This window comes from Brachyhypopomus gauderio, unplaced genomic scaffold (genome assembly GCF_052324685.1).
Source record: "Brachyhypopomus gauderio isolate BG-103 unplaced genomic scaffold, BGAUD_0.2 sc108, whole genome shotgun sequence".
Lineage (NCBI taxonomy): Eukaryota > Metazoa > Chordata > Actinopteri > Gymnotiformes > Hypopomidae > Brachyhypopomus > Brachyhypopomus gauderio.
The window spans coordinates 322,022-332,021 of record NW_027506929.1 but is presented as its reverse complement, the minus strand read 5'-3'; the positions used below and the strand labels follow the sequence as shown (position 1 = coordinate 332,021).

The 10,000-nt window shown below is 44.2% G+C and overlaps 1 long non-coding RNA gene across 1 annotated transcript in view; it reads right to left on the bottom strand.

Annotated features, from left to right (window-relative positions):
• Positions 1-6,115, bottom strand: part of LOC143497369 (uncharacterized) — a 32,727-nt gene extending 26,612 nt beyond the window's left edge. The window contains exons 1-4 of the long non-coding RNA XR_013125854.1: positions 5,772-6,115; positions 3,301-3,344; positions 1,296-1,469; positions 757-823 (exon numbers count right to left, since the gene is read on the bottom strand). This is a non-coding gene — a long non-coding RNA (uncharacterized LOC143497369). The remainder of the gene's footprint in view (positions 1-756; positions 824-1,295; positions 1,470-3,300; positions 3,345-5,771) is intronic.
• Between the last annotated feature and the right edge of the window lie 3,885 nt (positions 6,116-10,000).

Sequence of the window (10,000 nt, the reverse complement as noted above, 5' to 3'; positions counted from 1 at the left end):
GGGACATCATCGTCTCTCTATCTCTCTGTTTGCCTCTCCCGCCCCCACTCGTCGTCGCAACCCTCTCATTACGTCCATTTAAACGCCGCCTCTCTTTCGTCTGCGCATATGATTGCAGCTGGATGTTGTGTCTTTCTCGCGAGTGCGTGCATATTAAAACGGTCGCAGCACGTTATAATCAGACACTTAACCGCACTCGGGGCAGACGGGCTCCTCGGCAGAGCCACAGGAAATTGTCTCAGTGCGATGAGCAGCCGCAGTAGAGGAGAGCGTGGGGCGGCCACGGCAGGCAGGCCCACTGTGAGCGTCGCGCGGTCTCTGATGGAGAAACAACCATATTAGCTGCACCCCAGTGACCTAGGCGTTAAATCCGGCTAGGGCCGCTTGCATTCCATAGACAACGGCAGGCAGGCAGGCATTGACCATTGTTTTTGTTTGTTATGGTTTTTTGTTTGTTTGTTTTGACATGTATCTGATCCGCTCTGATTGTGCTGGCCCTGGATGCTGCAAATGTATCACAAGTTCATATATGCATAAATCTCGTCCAAGTTGCGGAAACATTCAGCATTCCTGTAAATCTTATTGTAGGCCTACTTACGGCACAATTTTTTGCGTGTGTACCGGGTATTAATCAGCAGAATATGTCCTTATGCTCTGTGTGTGTGTGTGTGTGTGTGTGTGTGTGTGTGTGTGTGTGTGTATACTCAAGGATTCCCCTCCAAGAGTATACGGCGCGAGACTGGGAGACTCTCTCACCATGGCTCTCTCATCCTGGCTGCACGTGCTGGTGAAGTTCCGTTATAGTCTCGCGTGATAGGAATTTCTAAATAAAAGTAATAAATGCAAATTTACCGTTTCTACATAAATAACTACATATACTAGTTATACCTTCACTCTTTGTATTTACGAAACATCCCATATGGCATTATAAGGATGTTTGCAAAGGATTTGAAAACTTCAATGCACATTAAACTTAATGTTTTGCAGATAAAATTCAGGTAGAAATACATGAAAACACACAAACAAAATATTTCCATTTAGAACTTTATTTTTGCAAAAGCCGCATGGCTTCCCCTCTTTAAACACTGTTCAATTTACAGTTGATTGGTAGGCCTATTCCCGATTTGTCAAGCATTGTTCATTGTTCCCATGCGAAGTTTACAATGCAGAGAACTTAACAGGCTATTCTTAAATGTTTTCCTCTCCATAAAGTAACTTTATGAACATATACACTGCCAATACAAGACTAGAATGTAAGATTCGTTTGTCTGCAAAAACGAGGTATTTTAACTTACACTAAACGCTGGCGTCGGCCATCGTTTTGCACACGAACGAGCATGCGCGAGATCAGGAACGCGTTTGTGCCATGGCCAGGCAGCCACGCACACGCAGCCACGGGGAGGTGGTCTCTTTTCTCGAGCCGTACCCTCCTCGATTTGCCTGCTTCCTCGACCGTTGCATTTGATTCACTGTAATCCAATAAAAACATTGTTGAAAGTTAAACATAAGTTTACGATTGTTCTATGGGCCTATATGTATTTTGTAGGAAATAAGGAAGACTAAAATATTGCCATTCATTTAGAAAGTAAACAACAAGCCTCAACACCAACCCACCCTGCGGAACACATAAAACACGCCCACCGTCGTGTACAGCGATCTAGTCAACACTGGGAGTGCGCGCGAACTTACGTGTTCTCGCGCTCACGCCCCTCTCGTGATGTAAATATGCGGAAACACGTAAAAGCAACAGCTAGAGTGATAATTAAAGAGTGCAGTAATCCACTCAGCGGCGCATTCACTGCACCACTCATTTATTTCACTCTAATGACTCGGGGAAGAGAAATATAAAAACGAAGGAAACAAAGAGACAGGCGCCGAGCGGCAGGCAATATTGTTTAAGAATTTAACGCCCCAAATATCTTCGGGAAATAAGATTGTTTTGCTGTGGATATGGCCTAATTGACTCAGTCATGGTGGTTTGACGAGAAAGGTTTTCATGTCATAAGAGGCTTGGTTCCACGATTTTCAACCACAGTCATCATACAGCAGAAGTCAGTCTCTCTCTCTCTCTCTCTCTCTCTCTCTCTCTCTCTCTCTCTCTCTCTCTCTCTCTCTCTCTCTCTCTCTCTCTGGCAAGAACGAATACATAAGTGCCAAAGCCTTCACACAGATGACGCTTTAAGACGGTTTAATATGCAATTTATTATGTGATGTCTACGAATTTCCAATTCCTCAGCTGTCCTCGTAGAATACAGGATACACGCTTTCATTTATACATTGCTTGGCTTGATTTTATTTTTATTATCAAAAATAAGTAAATAAAAAACGAAACAAGCAAATAACGTAAAACATGCAATAACGTGGTAATGCATAGTAACGCCAAACAACTCCACTTGGTGAGTCAGATCTCTTCGTTCATTTTCAGGCTTCGTAATTAGCCGATAATTTGGGTCAGATGTGTTTAAGCAGGAGGAAACCGCCACACCAGTCTGTGCAGTACTGTAAATTCTCCAGAATCCGACTTGGGTATTATTGTAATAAACCGAAACGTTACACCGCGCATGTGAAAAGGAATTGATACAGCATCCTCTCGCGCCAGAGCCGTGCTATTGAAAAAAGACACTGCGTGATATTTGCACACCAATGGCCTGTGGTATATAACAGCTGAACTGATGCCTTGTCCTTCAGTTTATACAGATAAAAGATGAGTCACTTAGTATCAGTTACAGAGGCCCGCCTGCAGCTAGGAGCAACTGAGTAATCCCCCTTAACCCTGACTCCCATCACACACACATAGACAATATCGCTGAGATACACAACACACAGATACAAAAGAGTGTGTGGACAACTCCGCACCACCCTGCAGTCATGTGGATTCACCATCGCCCTCCATCTCGGGTGTCTGTGTGTGTGTGTGTGTGTGTGTGTGTGTGTGTGTGTGTGTGTGTATGCGTGTGTTACTTAGACAGCAGGTGTGTTTGAGGACAGGTGTGTGCTGTGTGGTCTGATGGTTACAGGTGGCAACTAATGTCTGGACTGACTGACTCCAGAGAGCTTGAGTGGGTGCCACGATAGTTTTGCAAGGCCATATTATAGTGCACTAAGAACAATGGGGACTGTCATATGGACCATAATGAGCGATTGGTATTGAGAGGCAGTAATTATTCAGCCATGGCCTTGATTACGTTGCAGTCTCCAGCTCTGCTCATCCCGAACAATGTATGCACTAAGCTCTATTTTCAGACATGGCATTTTTAAAGGACCTTAAAATACCACAAGGGTTGGTTTTGGTTTACTTACGACGTATTGAGTAAAAGTCCTCAAACTCTCCAGTGTCCTCTTGGCTACACCCCACCCCCAACAAACACACACACACACACACACACACACACACACACACACACACACACACACACACACACACACACACACACACACACACAGCAGGAATTTAACTTTGTTTGCTCTCCTCTGGAACTTTCATTATGTAAAAGTGGATAAAAATACAACCTCAGCCCAGTGAATTTATGGCACTCTGTGAGCTGCCATTAAAAATATGAGTGTTTTCAGTCAGCATGCTGAAAGTGGAGTAAGAAAACAGACCCAGCCCACAGAGTTTACACTGCCACACCACAACAGCAGTGAGCGCTCAGCAAGACCACTCTAACACACACACATGCACACAGACACACACACACACACGCACAAACACATACACTAATAAACACATGCAAACTTTACAAAAGAAGTGAGCTGTCAGTAAGACCACTTTCACACACACAGACACACACAGATACACACATAACACACACACAAACTCACATATACAAACACTAACACACAGACACACACACTTTATCACTTTCATTCACATTATTCATATACACAGACCTCAAAATCAAAAAGCATATATACACATAAGCTAACACACACACACACACACACACACACACACACACACACACACACACACACACACACAAAGGCATACAGGATTTCCAAAAGCAGAGCAGTATTGCACACAGAGTTTAGCTGCCCTTCTATAACCCTTTACTGTTGCCTCAGTAAAACTGTACGACACTGTGGTTTCTGTCTCTTGCAGTTGTCCCACTATATAAGACATTGGCCACTTTCACACTCCTCTCCCATCAATCACCCTCCCTGATTCCTCGTTCCTGTCCCCATGTGATGGCATTTTCAGGAGGAGAGCTGCTCATCCCTACCTCCACCTACAGTCTCCATCTGCAATCTCCGCCTACAGTCTCCATCTACAATCTCCATCTGCAGTCTCCGCATACAGTCTCCATCTGCAGTCTACGCCTACAGTCTCCATCTACAGTCTCCATCTACAATCTGCATCTACAGTCTCCATCTACAGTCTCCACCTACAGTCTCCACCTGCACTATGTGAAGAAGAGGTTTCGTGCAGCTACATCATGACTCAGCTCCATAATTCTGTCATTAAGAGCTAATGCACCCAGAGCCTGCACGTTTAACACAGCCCTAAGGGCTGACGCTGGGCAGACTGGTACCAGTCTCTACTGTAAGAGAGTGACACTTCCAAATGTAGTTGGGAAAACTGGTATTTGAGAATGACATTAATGACATAACAGAATAAAAAGGCGGAGGGTTTAAATAGAGAAGTCTCTGTGTAAACACTGGCATACAATTAGCTGTGGTGTACTCACAGGGTGTTAGACTCATGGAAGCAGTCAATCAAAATGATTGCAGAACTCTACATCTTGAATAAGCCTCTTTAGTGTAGTATTATTACTTTTTGTTGTAAATAACAATTTTTTAACATATAGACGTATATACTGCACTTGAATTACTGTTACATTACTGCATGTGTGATGATGTCAGAAACAATATCCTAGAGTACTGTTCAACAGGTCTTCTTTACTCAAGCAGTCCTAGGACCAAAGCACATGTCCATCCTCTAAGTTGGACTGGGACAGACACCTGTTTGAGTCTGACAGGAAGTTAAGGTGGCTCCTGGGTGTTCTCAGTTTAAAACCATAGCAATAGAATCTCCCTGGTAGACTAATCTGGCAATACGTAGGAAAAATCAAAGCATATTGAAAGTTATGTGTGTCCTTCAGTGGTGAGACAACGGGGACTGGGACCGTTTACCTCCTTGGGGGATAAAGAAACTGTTTTCATTTCTAAAAGGAAACAGAGTGAAGGCTGTGCCTTTTGCCTCATAGACTGCGAGAGAGAGAGAGAGAGAGAGAGAGAGAGAGAGAGAGAGAGAGAGAGAGAGAGAGAGAGAGAGAGAGAGAGACTGAATAAAACATCTGTATGCCGGGGCCACACCTGTCTCTCGTAGCACATAACGAATCCATATTATTAACACAACTTAAACTTAGTATAGTTCCCAAGACGCTCATCATAAAGAAATAACCTCTAGGCTATACAGAGATGGAGAGAGAATGAGAGAGAGAAAGAGAAAGTCAGCTTTGTGTGTCAGACAGACAGGAGACAGCGAGGATACACTTTCAGTCTGTAAGTACGGTGCACTGCATGTGTTTATGTTCAGAAGGGATTTAGCTAACATGAGCTCGTCACTAATCTAAGGGGGTATGTAGGATTAGGGTTAGACACAGTCCAATAAATGCTACTACACGCACAACGCGCACGCACAAACACACACATCCACAAGCACACCTGTCATTTGGCTATGTTCGGACAGCTCGCACTGCTTTTATGAATAACCCATGACAAACTGTCGGCCTGATTGATTATGAGAGTGACGGATGGGGGAATCTCACCTGTTTACCTGCAGGGATCTTGCTCGTGTGCTCCTCCCTGCATCACAGCCTGTCTGCTGGGCCACGTCCACCTGCAGCCCTGGGGGTGACGCGCCCATCCGTGGAGCCCTTAGATAAACTCACCCGTAACACGGAACCAGAGCCTTCACAGGGAGACATAACAAACACATCCACATTTCACATTTCAATCAGTAGTCCTGCAGCAGTGGCACGCACAACATCAGAGGCCTTGGAAGATCATCGGGCTTTCAAGTCCACAGCTGTAAAATGTCTACTGTAGCACTGTAGCACCAGACAGTGTAGCAACAAGTCCCAATTTAATAAGTCAATGATTTTAATTAGGTGCTTCACCATGTGAGTCGCTAGATGACATAAATGTGAGTATCTTTTTCCATCACCATTTAATTGAACAATACAGAAACAGGCATAGCTTAGACATTGGTTTCTTGGTTTCAGACAAACACACATCTTATGGGGGATTTTCAAAAGAATAACAGGCTGAAAACTGAATTTATGAAAGGCAAAGTCACAAAAAACACTCTCTCTCTCTCTCTCTCTCTCTCTCTCTCACACACACACACACACACACACACACACACACACACACACACACACTAGTCTTGCTCACAGCTATGTCTGGATTGCCTTCTTGGGCGAGATCGGAGTCAACATGTTTAGTGACATCAAAGGCGAACCTGATACCTTAAGTATAAGAAGATTAACACTCACAAGAATCTGCAGCTTAGAGTCTGCGCAGACTTTTTAGCAGCCAGCGCCGGGAGGGACAATTAGTGGCGAATTGGCACCGACATCTCTGCGTTTATTTAACGCAGTTTGGCACGGCGCGTAAACCCACCTCACCAGCCGTCTTTTAGGAGCAGTGGCCCAGAGTCGCGGCGGCACCGCAGTCCTGAAACGTGATGACAGGAGGCAGTTCACAGAAGCTGCTCGAACACGCGGGGAGGAAAAGCAAAGGCAAGACAACAAAACGCCTTTGTGTCGAATTTCTCCTGCATTTGCAGCTCGTGTCACTTGCTTCATTTAAAGAGAATGTCAGATATAAGTGGTGTACTCACACTGTCAGGGGCTTGCGGTTCACATGAGAGAGGTGGCGTACTGAAGCTCACCCCGTACACAAACGCAGCCAGTGGGGAGATATACAGTATCTCTGCTGACACCGCTGTATTTTATCACAGTATGGTGCATCACATCCCGGCTGCATTCTTGTCATATTGCAAATTCAAAAAAAAAAAAAAAAAAAATGCTGGGAAATGCAAAATTAAGGAGACAGAAGAAGTGAAGTGAAATCTGTTGAAAAAGTATCCACATTTCCCAGATGATTGTATGGGCTGGAAAAGTTGCCATTGACCTGGATTTAGACCTTCTGTTCTGAGGGCTGTGGTGGTTCTTATGAATCTTATGTTCTTCAACTCTGCAGTTCAAATATGTTTTCCAGTGCTAATGTGTCTGTCTCTGTTTCTTTTCAAACTGATACTGGCCCAGATCCACACATTCTGCTGTACCGTAAAAGTGTTGTGAGGAGGTTCTATAGTCTTCAAGTCTTTTCCTCAGCACTTACATAACAAGTTGAGAAAAAAAAAACTGTAATGCAGTTATAGTCCCCTAAAAGACACCCAAGGTCTTTCGAATGTTCAAACATTATCTGCATAGCTGCATGCTGTTTAGAATAACCACATGTATACAGTTGTTTCATATTTTACCTATAACATTAAATGTTTTTATTTTAACTTATTAAATTGTAAGAAATGATGAAATTCATAGAATAAGTCAGTACTGCAGAGCCAGACCCATACACTGGCCTGCAGAAACAGTGCAGTCAAATTCAGTAGGCCATGTCTGGAATACACGGCAGAAACGTGGGGATTAAACTGAGTAGGTGATGTCCAGATGATGTCTATCGTGTCACACCTGTCATCTCCCCACCAAAATGCCACAACCAGGCTAAAAAAATTCCAGTGAAGGGCTGTGTGGCTGTGTTTGTGTGCGGAGCTGACCAGATTGACTCTAATACTCTCCCTTCCTCACACTGTCCCAGGTGGGAGCAGACAGGTGCTATAGCCGTGCTGTCACTTGTGCAAGCTTCTATGGGCTTATGGGAAAAGAGTCAGCCCCCTCATACAGAAAGGCAGTTGGTAAAACGCTGCCAGCACAGTCCCAAGTTGCGGATGACTGCGGCACCCTATGGTGACGATATCTTTGCCTGAGTGAGAGAGAGACAGGTCTATACCTCACACGCTGTACCAGAACACGGAACTCGGAGCTGACGGCCACAATAAGCCACTCCATGCATATGCATGAAGGACCATGAGAGATAGAGAGAGAGAGAGAGAGAGTCAGAGAGAGAAAGAGGAAGGGAGATAGAGAGAGGGGGAGAGGGAAGGACAGAGAGAGAGAGAGCAGTAAGTGGCCAGGACAAGAAAGATAAGTGACTTAAACACCCAGAAAAGTGTAAAAGTTACTGTCATTCTGACACCTGTCAGGGAAAGTAACGTTGATCACCATGGCTGTCATTGCTACAGAGCAGCAGAAACTATCTTTTTTTCTGGACACCTAAATGTAAGCCAGAGACATGGAAGTAAAGCGCAGGACACATTAAACACAACTTTACCCCATGTTTGTTTGTTTGTTTATGGGGCATTAGAACATTCAACATTTTTGTGTTCACATTTACATGTGACACCGTTATGAGAAAGAAATCATGTGGTTTAAATTCACATTATTACTGTAAGCTAGCTAGTAGCTAGCATAGCAGTGCAACAAAGTCTGGATCTAAATCAACTGGATTACTTATTTCTCTTTTTTTCATATTTCATTGTTTCATGAAAGAACATCTCCACATTCAGGGCATGACATATTTGGAGAGTATAACGGTTTTTTGACACACTGAAAACAAAGGAAGAGTAAAGGTGTGAATGTGTATAACACTGTGGGGTGTGTGTGTGTGTGTGTGTGTGTGTGTGTGTGTGTGTGTGTGTGTGTGTGTGTGTGTGTGTGTGTGTGTGATTTGACGTGCTCTGGAAGCCCTCTGTTCTGTCTGGAGACTCTCTTTCATGTGAGCACTTCCAGCCTGACCTGACGACCAACCTGGTTTGATCAGCGTTGTGCTGTTGTGATCTGGCAGCTATTTAAAAATACAAACATTGTTTAAAAATATAGATTTTTTTTTTATAGAAGACATGACGCCAGTGAAAATCAATTATACATCAAGTTCTGAAACTGACAAGCCATTAAGAAAGTAAACTGATATTCATGTAACAGATGCAGACAACCACGGCAACCTGACACACAGCAGAGTGTAGGGGTATGCACGCCTCTGTGAGCAGGTGGGAAGATGTGTGTGTGTGTGTGTGTGTGTGTGTGTGTGTGTGTGTGTGTGTGTGTGTGTGTGTGTGTGTATGTGTGTGTGTGTGTGTGTGTGTGTGTGTGTGTGTGTGTGTGTGTGTGCGTTTGCATGAATGTAAGTGTGTAAAACTTTAATGTCTTTGCTATAATAAGCTGTATGGCCGCAGAAAGGCCCTAAAGAGAACCACTAGACTGTGTGTCTGCTAATTGCGTCACCCCTGCAGTGACTGAGTGGGGCAGCGGGGGTGAGAGCTTTACCCCGATACGCATGTCTGCACCATCCAGTTTAGGAACTGGTGGCCTGGGCAGGAGACGTAAAGCAGTATACATCTCACCATGACTACCTCACGATTACTATCTCACCATGACTACCTCACAATTACTATCTCACCATGACTACCTCACAATTACTATCTCATCATGACTACCTCACAATTACTATCTCACCATGACTACCTCACAATTACTATCTCATCATGACTACCTCACAATTACTATCTCACCATGACTACCTCACCATGACTACCTCACCATTACTATCTCACTATGACTACTTACATGGTGACTACCCCAGCTATATTCTACCCCAGCTAAAGTAGAAGTTACAGTGATTGGGTTAGTCGTGTCAGAGATTCGTTCCTGGACCGTGTGTTGTAGAGTGTGACTGTGTACAAGCCTTCAAGCATAGACCGATAAATGTGTTTGAGAATCTGTGCTCACATCTCCATGGTTTTCTATGTGTGTGTGTGTGTGTGTATGTGTGAGAGAGAGAGAGAGAGAGAGAGAGAGCAAGAGAGAGAGAGACCCAAGGCTCTCAAGCACCTCGTTATGGCTGAGTCTGCCCCAACCCAAACAAATTTAGAACA